This window comes from Episyrphus balteatus, chromosome 3 (assembly GCF_945859705.1).
Source record: "Episyrphus balteatus chromosome 3, idEpiBalt1.1, whole genome shotgun sequence".
NCBI classification, from domain to species: Eukaryota; Metazoa; Arthropoda; class Insecta; order Diptera; family Syrphidae; genus Episyrphus; species Episyrphus balteatus.
The window spans coordinates 121,602,506-121,615,770 of NC_079136.1; the positions used below are offsets into that span (position 1 = coordinate 121,602,506).

A 13,265-nucleotide genomic window follows, 5' to 3' on the forward strand; every position below is an offset into this window, starting at 1 on the left:
AACACCCAATAAAATATATAAAACCTTAAACGTGTCTTTCTTGACAATAGGCCTACATTTTTTATAAGATGTATAAATTCTCAAGTCGGCTTGGACATGTCGCAGAGAGGATAACTTTATTTTGTTGATTTTGATAAAAATTTCTGAGAATAATGTGTGTTTTTCTTCTCTGTGTGTCATGGAATTAGTATGCAAAGGATGTGGTTTGATTAATATAACGACCATATTATTGAGCGTGGACTGCTGATGGTTGAGGTGCTTGTCACCAGTTTGTAAGATTATATTTGTTGTTGTTGTTTTTTAGGTTTAATTTGGTCGAGATGGTATATTTAAGTTGAAAAATCGATTCGAAAAGGTAGTTTATTGTTTTCGTTTTTTTTTTTTATTTTAAAGCTTTTAAACGGTTCCGAGTTTATAATTATCAGTTGCAATTTGGGAATTCCTGATAAACTCAATTAGAAAATCATTTGATAGATTCTTGTCTTATACCATATCGATATTTTAAGGTTCGCATATCAGCTCTTTCGTTTTTAAAATTTGTCTTTGTATTTATTATCTAAAAATTATAACTTTAGTTAAGCAGTTCAGGACTTAAGTAGATAATTCCAAAGAAGCCATGATTTTTCAAATATACATATATTTACATTTGAAAAATTATGGCCTTCTTGGAATTAACTACTTAAAACTTATACTTAAACCAAGATCATTACCGTCGCTATTCTATTTAACAAACGACATTTGTTCTAAGAAAAAAAAATGATATCAATCACTACAACCGAGATAACCTTTTAACAAATATTTCAATGTTATAAACAACACCCAGGAACCGCATAAGATTTATTGATTTTCAAACCAAAGTGTGAATTCAATTTAACGGCATTTCCTTTGCAATGAAATTCAAGAACAAAAAAAAAATATGCAACACAAAATTAAGCTTGAAGATTTATATTTGTGACTAAATTTTTTTGTTTGTTTTGTTTTAAATATTGAACACTTGAGTGATTTATGTGAGAATTACTATCTTGGATTTTTGTTAACATAATTTCAGTATCTATATATCAATTGGACATTTTTGGAACATGAGTAATATTTAAAAACCGTTAGACACCTTTTTTCAGTATATTTTTTCTGATATTTAAGAAAAACACATTCAAATATTGACTAACTTTTTGTATGGCATAATTAATAGCACGTGTAACAAAATATCAATTTTAGTTAGAAACATAAAAGTTAAGTTATAAATTATATTTTTATGTGGGTTTTTTACATTTAATTGTATATTTGCTACTTGAGAGAAGTTTTATTGTCAATTAATTTTCTAACGAAGATCTACCTAGTATTCTTTAAATACTTTTAAGTTGGAAGTTTTTGTTCTAACATTGAATCAATATAAATCGGTTACCAAGTAATATTTGTCTTTTGTAATATTTAAACGACTAACAGCTTGTTGTTATTTTTGTCATTTTCTAACAATTTTAAAGATTAGCTCGAACTGACAAGAACGTTACATACGTATTTCTTTTGGTGCACATAACTTAGCAAACATGAGGAATCTATATTTCGTATTCGTATTATAAGGAATCTATACCTCGTATATTTCGTATATTCGATAAAAATCTCATCAGAACTCCTAGCCTAGTTACCATAAGAAAACTAAAAAAAATTTAATCAAAATGTTTAAAATTCATTATCTTTTCAGACAAATTATAAGAAACAATTTGGGAAATTCGTTCAGCTTTTGTACTTTTGACATTTTCAAGTTTCTTAATAATAGCGGGAGCTTTTCATTTTTTTTTTAAACTTGTGTTTAATTTATGATAAGCTTAAAATAAATTTCAATCATAAGATTCTAGAAAGCATCTTTAAATATTCCGTTCTGCTATACAAAAAACCAACTCTTTGCCAGTACAGTATGGTGGGATTAAGAAAAAGTTAAAATTTCTAAAATGATTTGAATTGCTCTTACAAATGAGGAGTAACTTTTTTAAAGTGTTTAAAAAAACTTTTACTCACTGAATTGAAAAAAAAAATGATTAAAATATATTAACATAAACTAAGATAACCATTTCAAACAATTTTGCGAAAATAAATTGATTTAAATAAAATCACAACTTGGTAGGTACAGATGATTTTTGCGTACATTCCAACACCCTTTTTTCTCTCATTTTTAACCGGCTCCTCCCTTATAATTTTTTCGATGTATTGCCATTTTTGAGAAAACGGACTAAACTATTTTTATTTAGTTGCGTTTTTAGTTTTTCTCAAGGAATTCGCATAATGAAAACATGGCGTTGCCGTTTTTTGCTAAATGTTTTAAAGTTAATATCGCTATTCAAATTCTTATTTAAAAATTTACAGAAACTTGTTTAAGGATAAAATGTTTTGGGAAAAATAAAACAAAGTATATATTTGTTCTTCTTCTGATAACTTAACCAAAACCTCAAAACCTTCAATAAAAATTGATTACACTGGCAACATCACTTCAAGTATGAAAAAGCTATTTACAAACTCCTTTTTATGAACTTAACCAAAAACCTTTTTCAATGGTTATCTAAGATATATCTGCTCTATATTTTTCTTTGCTGTTTTGTGTATTTTCATAAGGGTTGTATGAAAAAATATGTTATTTTTTAAATACTCTTTGAAAAACGGCTTTAATGCTCATACTGGTGTGAAAATACCATGTTACGGTTAAAGGTTTTTTAATTTTTTTTTTTTAAATAAGTTTAGACCTTAAATCAAGAGAAACAGTTTTTTAAATAAATAACTTTTTTTTCATCTTAATTAATGGACTCATTTTATCACAAAACTTTTTTTTAAACTAGAGTATTTTTTTCTCAATAAAATCCTTGTTTTTTAATCAACATTTTGTAACCTGAATTTAATTTAATTTTTGAATTAGATATTAAAACCGTCTAGAAAAAATTCTTACGATTCAAATTTTGGAAATTTCGTTTTTTTACAGTTTTAATCGCTTTTTAAAAAGCACAAATTTTGATTTTAAAAAATTCTCTGGAGTAAAATCATCTAAAATAATTGTCTACATTTTGCATTTTTAATCCTTTTAAAATGCATCAAACAAATTTCAAAAAACACATAATATATGCAGGGAGAAATATTTAAATCCGTCTTCGTTGGTAAATATTTGATAAATTTAACTTGATATCGATATCTGTGAGCACTTAAGATTTTTTAAAAGTTCGTTGGTCAACTCTTTTGTTTTTTTTCTTTACACCAAAAATAATTTTTATTAATTCCACAACATAGTCACTAACTAATAAATTATGGTATTCACCTTTGTATTAAAATTAATTAAATTCCACCATCACTTTATACTAAACGAGTCCAGAATAAATTATAATTTATATTCTTTTACAAGAATAAAAAAAAATTGTATTATTATTAAAAAAACGATCCCGAAGAAAAATAATAAAAGATGTTTATAATTCCAACCGTCAGCTAGAACTGATTCTAAATATTCTCCTGATCCATCTATTTATACAACACGCACTCTTCATTCAGCATTTGCATATACTCTCATAATCGAATAACAATAAAAAGATAACAAAAAAAAAAACTTTAATTTTCTTTTTAAAATTTTTTTAACTTTAAAGAAGAACAAAACAAAACTGATAAAAGTAAATATACAAACAACGATATACAAATATAAAACAAAACAGGAGACGACCGCGACGGTCAACGAGTACAGCTGAGAAGCTCTTCAGGTTCTTTCTCTTGATTAAATTATTTCTCTTTGTCAATATACAAGAAATTGATTCTCATACTATAAACCTCTCAGATTATTGAACTTTATGTGATGTTGATTGTGGATGCATTAATTTATTATATGATCATCAAGTTCTTTAAGCATAAAGAGGATCTACAATTAATTACTAATAGATCTAGTTTGAGAAATCATGGAATTTTTTTTTATGTTCTTTTGTCAAAGTGAAATTATTTGGATTATTTTTTTTTTTTTAAGCTAGGAATGGGAATGAGCAATCTTTTGGATTTGGCAATGCAAAAATAGACTAGTTTACAAAAATGATTCCAATAAAATATCTTTTTGACATCTTGGCACAATGCACTTCCTTTATGATTGTTAGAAACTCTTTAATGTTTTGTGGAATATAATTTGGATCTAAATCTTTTAATTTGCATTCAAAGAACAGTTATTTTATTTATATATATTATATATCAAAAACTTCATTCCAATAAAACTTTAAAAAATCAAGCAAAATAACGCACTTCTTAGATAAATGTTTTTCATCCAATGAACTCATTTTTATGTTTAAATTCCTATCAAAATCTATAAACAAAATTAGGACAACAAAACTCAGTCAGCAAAAATTACCAATTCAATCAACACATTTATTGAATTAATGCGTGAAAGAAAGATTATTTTATATCAACATATTTTATTGAAAAACAATCAAAATGTTCGCAAACAATACTCTATTAATATGTTGAAAAGAAAGCAGATCAATGAACTCTCTTCTCACATCACAATTATTATTATGGATCATATTTCATGGGTGTGTATATCTTTCTGTTGAACCAGTTTATGCAAACGAGCATCATCCACAGGCAGCAGGCATAATAAATGATCTTTAATCGTTTTTCAATTAATTTCAAGTATCTACTTGACTTGTTCTGTGATGTCGCATGCAACAACGTTAATCTCAATCAATTAGCTTATTGGTAGACATTGGGTTTGCGTGATCGTGTCCTCCAAGATAAAAATTAATAATAATAAACAAACAAATTAAAGAATTTAAGAGGAAGAAGAAGCGACGAGCCCCATACAAAAAGAGAGAGAGAGGGTAATTCCCCGATTAGTGTCGATCTGCCATATGAGTGGTGTAGATTATATTAATTCACTTTCTGCAGATCTGGATTGCACTGTGGTTACTGAAGATGAAGATGAAAACCTGTTTGTGAACTTAAATTAATATATTTTAAACTAGAGAGAGAGAATTGAATCTGTCAAAGGGTTTGTTGTTCAATGGCAACGAAAATTACCACAAAATACTCAATCATCTGTTTTTTTTCTCTCCACTTCTAAACAGCTGATAGATTAACATAAATTTATAAGCTGTTGTTTTTTGATAAGCAATTTATTTACCGTTGCAAATGAATATTATAATTAAATTTAAATCCCAAAAAAAAAAAAAGTTCGTTGCTCAGCTCTTTTGTTTAGGCCATTGATCTATTTTATTCGATTGGTTTTGGGTGTTGTTCGAAATGTTTGACATCAAAATCAGATAAGAGGATTTAAGTGGGATATTTAATAGAAAGATCTATATGAATTTATTCAATATTTTCTAGGTCATAATTTCATTTAAATAAAAGTGATAGCTTTATGGGATATGGCGAAAAAAAGTGGGTCAATTTATTTAGGTTCTAGGATGTCAAAGTGAAGGTCAGACTTGTTTCTAGCGATTAGAAGAGAAATTTAATTTATTTTTTTTTTGGATTTGGAAATTGGTTTAAAAAATCAGTTCAAAAATAATTTCACAATACTTCACAATATTTCACACTTTCTCTAACGAATCATCATTTGTTTGCAATCTAGAATTTGCTTCTCCTAATTTATACAAATTTTGTTGACAGTAGAAAGGGTTATCTCGAATATTTTTGATTACCTCATCACAAGCCTAGTAATCAGGTAATTTTAGAAGTTTACTTACCCACTCTCGCAATAGGGAAGGATTTCCTCACTCTTGCTTATTGAATTTCTTTCTTGTCTTTTTTGAACTTAATTCATAGCAAGTGTTCTAATTTTAAGCAATCAAATAATGTAAAAAAGGGAAGAATATATTGTCAAATAGCACGTTTGTTTTTAATATAATGACTTTCCTTTCATATCAGCTGTAAAAATCGACTGACAGAAAAAATGCAATGAAAAATATTCTAAACAAAATTTTCAAATCCTAAGCTTTGTTGGGTTAAAAAAAAAAAAAAACAAATATATTTTTTTTTATAAAAATTTCCAAGCATTTTTTCTGATTAAAAAAAATGTGTAGGTATCGACTATTTCAAGGTAAATTAATAGTTTTATCTGACAAAATTATTTTGCTTGTTTTTTTTTTTTTTTTAATGTTCTGATATGCATAAAATTCAACGGTCATAAGCTGTGCAAAAAAATTGATTTTTGATAACTTTTTTTTTTTTTTAAATAATTTTCAAGTGATCAGAAAAAACGAATTTTTTTACCTACTTTACGGTAATTTCGAGTGGTTGCCGTGAACATTTTGTTTGGAAATTTAAGATTCGTGCTCAGCACCTGATCATAAAACTAAAACCAAAAATCAATCATTAAATTATTCAGATATAAAACAAATGTTTCTATTTCAGGCAACGAACTTAACTAATGGTTCGAAAAATATTTTTTGGACCTTACATGCAACATTACACACAAAACTTTTTATATCCAAATCGTTAGGGTCATTTTAAAAAAAAATAGAAAATATTTTTATGACTGGAATAGCGTTAGAACGATAAATTGCTAGATACTCATAATTTCTAAACTTAGTTACAATCGAGAGGAAGAGATTGTTTTATTGACATACATATTTATCTATGAGTTCTGATAGACTCTTTTGAAGATTTCAACACCTGCCCACGGACAAAAAAAATGTACGCCATTTTTTAAAGAATCTTACCAGTATTCGAACTCGAAATAACAATCAGAGAAATAACATCGATACCTTCCCGTAAGAATGTATTAAGCGACATTTTTTTCGAAAACGACTTTTTGATGTGGAAATATACTATAAGTTGAGCCCCACGTTTTGGTACCATTTTGGTTCATCATTTCCTCACAGAATAATTTTGTTTTTTACATTTCCTGAACAATTTTAGAAATGTCGCTTAATACATTCTTACGGGAAGGTATCGACATAACGATGACAGAGAACGCCAAATTCTAAATGTCTGTCTGTCTCTGTATTTACCTCAACCTGCAGCGATTTATTTAAATTTGATTTATGATCAAAACTAACGGTACATGTTATACAATCAAAACAAATACGCTTGTTAGCGATTTTAATTAATTAATGTTTTTTGTTTTAAATAAAAAAAAAAAAAAAATGGACCGCTTTAGCGGTACCGGCCATAAAAGCATATTGCAACGAAAATTTGTATACAAAAGCGTATAAGCCGTTATAGTTTTGGATTAAAAAAAAAACTATTTTTTTTAATCAATCAATCATAGTTTTCTTTAAAAACCTAAGGGTTTTCAAAATTTATTTTCTAAAAATAGACTACTTTGCAAAAACTAAAAATCAAGTACATTTAAACAGGGGCAGCAAAATAATTTTTCAAATATGTAAGTAGGCATTTTTCGAAATTTCACAAGAACTGCGTTTAATCGACAACCGTAAGAATTTGAAATAATTTACCAAATTCCGAGAGCTCTTTAAGTTGGCCTATCAGCATATTTCGTTTGAGCCAGTATATATTTGGGATAGCCTATATACCTAAATAGTCTTTTCATGAATGAAATATTCTGAATTTAGTTAAAAGTTAAACTCAAAATTTTCTTTAAACTTTATCTCCTGGATTGTCTCTTTTCTCAGTTAATTAAAATATGAATTCGGAATTAATTAAAAAATGGAAGGTACAAAATACTAACACGATACTAAAATTATGTAGTTACTTAATCTCAAAATCATTTTTCATAGAATAAAAGTGAATTTAAAGAAATATTTAAATGCAAAAAATTTAATGCCGTTTAAGTGTTATCTACTATTCAAAATTCAACAAGTTCTTCTTTCTTTTAATTGCGACTAAAAGAATAAAATTTTGTTTCTCATTTTCTTACAAACTTTTTAATTGTACAAAGTTAGGAAACGAAACAAAATTTCCATCCAATTCATTCACATTTTTTTCTTTATAATTTTTTTTTTTTTTGTGGATGTTTAAATCTTCGATTTCGAATTCTGGTTAACTCTCCATCCAAGCAAATACGTTTAATGTTTCATTTAATCGTGAATTCTGATTTTTTTTTTTTTCCAAACTCACGATTTCTTCTCGATGGTGTTTTTCATACCATAAAAAAGTTTTACAACATATCAAATAGGTAGCCAAAATCCATTCCCTTTCACATTTTACTTAACAAAAAATTAAAATTCAAACGAAAAGAATCTCATTTCTTCTTAAACGATCAATTAAATTTAAATAAACAACAGAAAATGTTCTTATATTATTTGCAGTTTTTTTTGTTTTTGTTTCAAAACAATTTAGAATTCGAACTCCGTTCACCTTTTATTTAAATTTTATTCCACATCACTTTGGCATCAAAAAGTAGGTAGCTAGGTGGTATCCAATGAATGTATATTAATCCCAAATAGTCATGTTAAGTTGTATTCAATCGAAGAACAAAAATTGATTGAAATTTCTTTAATCCCAATATTCACTATTTTCTTTTTTACTATTTCAAGAAGAGCAACGTTTATAAGATCAACCGACGGAAAGAACTAATTCTAGACAATATCAAGTCCTTCTATTTATACCATCAGTTTTTTACAAAATTCCTATTTCAGGTTAAGATTTATCTATATAAGAAAAAGAAATAAGTTATCTGGGAGAAAGAGGTAACATAAAGATTCTAAGAAAGCCACAAAGAATCGATGAAAGAGTCTTCTTCTTTTAACCATCATCATCAACATCACCTCACCAGCAATATAATATTTCTCTTGAGTTGACCACTGATATACTTCTCTTTTCTTTTATATTTAGGTAGTCTTTCTTTCCTAGTGTATTCTAGTTTCCCCCAAGACTATTCTCTTTCACAAAAAATTTTGCGATTTTATGCTAATTCTTGTCTGGCTAAGTTACAAATGGGCTTTTAAAGTGCTTTTTGCGCATAGATAGTGAACTCTTTTGTGATGCTAATTTTGAAAGGATTGTGTTTTTTTTTTGCTTAAACCATTTAGTCATCTCATAACTTACAAACTATAGGCTTTGAGTTTTTTTTCACGCATGTCATCAATGGATTTTTAAAGATGACAGTTCAATTGGTAAAAGCATTTAAGACTAAATGGTCCATAATTTAATAGAACATTTATGTAAATTAACATTTTTGAAGTTATACTTCTTATGGGAGGGTGAGTATGAAAATTTACTTTTTGACAAAAATGTCAAAGGGATTATGACGCGATCACCCTGGGTAGCAGGGCTGTCGTTTCACCTTTAGAGTAGGCAGTACTTTAGTATTTAAAAATGCAGTACGCCGCAGTACGGCAAACATAAAACACACAACACGTTGCAAGTTACATGTTTCATGTGGCAAGTTGCATGTGGCAAGTTGTATGTGGCAAGTTGTATGTGGCAAGTTGTATGTGGCAAGTTGCGTGTGGTAAGTTGCATGTGGTAATTTCCATGTCAGCTTAGCTCACAGCTCAGCTCAAATTTGAGCTAGCTCACTTTTGAGCTAGGTACCATAGCTCAGCTCAATTGAGCTAAGCTGAAAGTGAGCTGAGCTGAAAGTGAGCGCCCCCAACTTCCTCGGAATTTTGAAGAAAATGAAAAAAAATTTTTTGATGCCAAAAGGTAGCGGGGACTCTAACCTACATTTGGGTACAACTCTCATCCCTGTAGGTCCACGCGTTCTCAAACTGGGAGAACTTAAAAGTAAAAAAAAAGTAGGCACGATTCTGAAAAAATAGGCATGATGTGGCGGTTTAACATGGAAGGCGATTTTTTAAAAATCTGACAATGTGCAAAGCGTAGGCCCATGACACAAGCTATCATTTGGAATCATTCCCAAAAATTGCTCTCAAGCGGTTTAGCTTCTAGGAGCGTTCAAAGATTCGGGGATTTTTCGAAAAAAAATTTTACCCCAACTTTCAAAGGCGATTTTCTCGGAATTTTGAAAAAAATCGAAAAACCGGATTATACCACTATCGGGTACCTGAGAATATAAGCTTTCATATTGCACCACTCCCCTGTCTCTAGATCAAAGCGTTCGAACGCCTATATCGCGGAATTTTGAAGAAAATGAAAACAATTTTTTTGATGCCAAAAGGTAGCGGGGACTCTAACCTACATTTGGGTATAGCTCCCATCCCTGTAGGTCCACGCGTTCTCAAACCGGGAGAACTTAAAAGTAAAAAAAAAATAGGCACGATTCTGGAAAAAAAGGCATGATGTGGCGGTTTAACATGGAAGGCGATTTTTTAAAAATCTGACAATGTGCAAAGCGTAGGCCCATGACACAAGCTATCATTTGGCATCATTCCCAAAAATTGCTCTCAAGCGGTTTAGCTTCTAGGAGCGTTCAAAGATTCGGGGATTTTTCGAAAAAAAATTTTACCCCAACTTTCAAAGGCGATTTTCTCGGAATTTTGAAAAAAATCGAAAAACCGGATTATACCACTATCGGGTACCTGAGAATATAAGCTTTCATATGCACCACTCCTTTGTCTCTAGATCAAAGCGTTCGAACGCCTATATCGCGGAATTTTGAAGAAAATGAACACAATTTTTTTGATGCCAAAAGGTAGCGGGGACTCTAACCTACATTTGGGTACAGCTCCCATCCCTGTAGGTCCACGCGTTCTCAAACCGGGAGAAATTAAAAGTAAAAAAAAAAATAGGCACGATTCTGGAAAAAAAGGCATGATGTGGCGGTTTAACATGGAAGGCGATTTTTTAAAAATCTGATAATGTGCAAAGCGTAGGCCCATGACACAAGCTATCATTTAGAATCACTCCCAAAAATTGCTCTCAAGCGGTTTAGCTTCCAGGAGCGTTCAAAGATACGGGGATTTTTCGAAAAAAAATTTACCCCAACTTTCAAACGCGATTTTCTCGGAATTTTGAAAAAAGTCGAAAAACCGGATTGTACCGGAATTTTTTTTTATGATAAAAAAAGAAATATTTTAGTAAAAAAATAGAAATATATTTATTCCATTAATAACTAGAACCAAACATCTTAAGCTATGGTGTTTTATAAAAGTTTAAAATATCTTCATATTTCATTATACTTTCCAAATAAAAATCAATGTATCCCCTCACCCATCACAGCTCAGCTCAGCTCACTTTACCTTAGCTCACCCAACAGCTCAGCTCACCGACAGCTCAGCTCACCCAACAGCTCAGCTCAACCATCAGCTCAGCTCACTTTCAGCTCAGCTCAAATGAGCTGAGCTATGGTACATAGCTCAAATGTGAGCTAGCTCAAAATTTGAGCTGAGCTCAGCTAACTTTTGAGCTTTGTAGCAACCCTGCAAGTTCCATATTGCTACTACTAGTGCTGAAGCACACACAATTCTTATAAAATTACCATATCGCACATTTTATGCGCAATTCATTTACTTTCGTTAACCATATACCGTACGTTCTGAACCGCACAACATGAGTAAATTTCACAGAATAAATGGAAAACTACATGGACGCAAGGAGGATGAAAGAATTAATTTATTGTTCACTTGATAAAAATGTAAAAAAACTAAGTGTGGATTAATTACTTAATAATAGAAATTAAAAATATCAAATGAAATTCATTTACATATACTGAATGAGAAGTATAACTTCAGTCGCGTGTACATGTGTACACACACTCTTTTTTTTTTAATGTTAAACATTTTTATCTAGGTTGGCTGTTAAGTTAATCAGGACAGCTTTGACAATAATTATTCTTCTCGAAAATCGTGACTTTAAACAAACATACAAACATAATTTTTGCATATAGAACGAGTTCAACAAATTTACTGAATACTTTTTAAATTAGATGTTAATGGCGCTATGTCTAAAATTTGATCTTAAAGTAAAATTTTAAATTCAGTCGAGAATATTTGATCTACATAATGGTTCGAGTTAATCCGAAAAAGATGCGTTTAACAATGCTTCTAATTTTGTATGTAATGTCTCTTAAACCAAAAGCTTCCCTGAAGTCTGCTTGGCAATATTTTGTAACAAACACATAGAAAATGACCACCTTAAATTAAGCGGATTTCTGCATGGTTTTGTGCTAAGATGACTTTCGTCTTAAATTAAGCGGAAATCCACTCCACTCAAATTCACTCACTCTTAATATGAAATCTTCATATTTTTATTATGATACATAAAAAGATTTGTATCTTAAATTAAGTGGATTTGCGCTTAATTTAAAGAGAAGTCGTCTTGGCAAAAAAACCATGCAGAATTCCAACTAATTAAATTAAATTAAGTGGAAAAATCCGCTTAATTTAAAAAGAAGTCATCTTGGCAAAAAACCATACAGAATTCCAACTAATTAAATCAAATTAAGTGGTTTTCCGCTTAATTTAAAAAGAAGTCATCTTGGTAAAAAACCATGTAGAATTCCGCTTAATTGTGGTCTTTTTCTAGACCATTTAAAAATAAGCGGATTTCTGTATGTTTTCTTTTTTTTTTGTCAAGATGACTTCCGTTTTAAATTAAGCGGAAATCTACTAAATTAAAGATGAAAATCTTCATATATTTACATATAAAGATTTACATCTTAAATGAAATGGATTTCCGCTTAATTTAAAAAGAAGTCATGTTGGCAAAAAACCTAGCAGAATTCCGACTAATTTTAGGTGGTGCGGATTTCTGCGTGTTTTTTTTTTTTCTGTCAAGATGACTTCCGTCTTAAATTTAACGGAAATCCACTTACCTAATTTAAGATAAAAATCTTCTTATTTTCATAAAAAAAATTTCATCTTAAATTAAGTGGATTTCCGCTAAATTTAAGACGGAAGTCTTGGTAAAAAAAAACATGCAGAAATCAGCACCGCAAAATATACTTTTGTAATCAAAACTTTTAACAAGTTGAAAGTTAAGTATTTGTTGCGAAACGATTGCAAAAATTTCAAATTCTTTTAAAATTTTCGCAAAAAAGTTTTTTGTCGAAAAAAATGCAATTTAAAAATTTTTCGAAGACCATCAAATGAGACATCAAAAGAAAGGTCTCTTTAAGGTCTTTTAAAATCTCTACGATTTCTGGTTTTTGAAATTTTAGAAACCAAACATATGATTTTTTATTTAAAGATCGATTTTCCCCTAAATACTTAAATAAATTCAATTAATATCTATCATCAAGAGACTTAAGAGATCTAAAGCACTCCCATATTAAATATTGGCGCCAACACGCAATGCAATCAACTTCCTACCGATAAGTTTCCAAGTGTAAAACCATGATGGCCATGACCTCACGATAAAAACAAAAAACTCATTAGTTTATCTTTTTGGAAGAATTGTTTCAAGAAATGGCTTTTCGTGACACACACTGACGGTGTTTCGATTTGATCTGGATT

At 29.5% G+C, this 13,265-nt stretch overlaps 1 protein-coding gene across 3 annotated transcripts in view; it reads right to left on the reverse strand.

Moving 5' to 3' along the window:
- LOC129917127 (probable chitinase 10) overlaps window positions 1-13,265 on the reverse strand; it is a 79,522-nt gene that overhangs the window by 8,484 nt on the left and 57,773 nt on the right. The window contains exon 1 of one of the 3 annotated variants that reach the window (XM_055997491.1): window positions 3,296-3,391. The exons of the other annotated variants lie outside the window; for them this stretch is intronic. The gene's annotated coding sequence lies outside the window, so the exon portion shown is untranslated. Of the gene's footprint in view, window positions 1-3,295; window positions 3,392-13,265 lie in introns of those variants that run through there. 3 annotated transcript variants of the gene reach the window in all.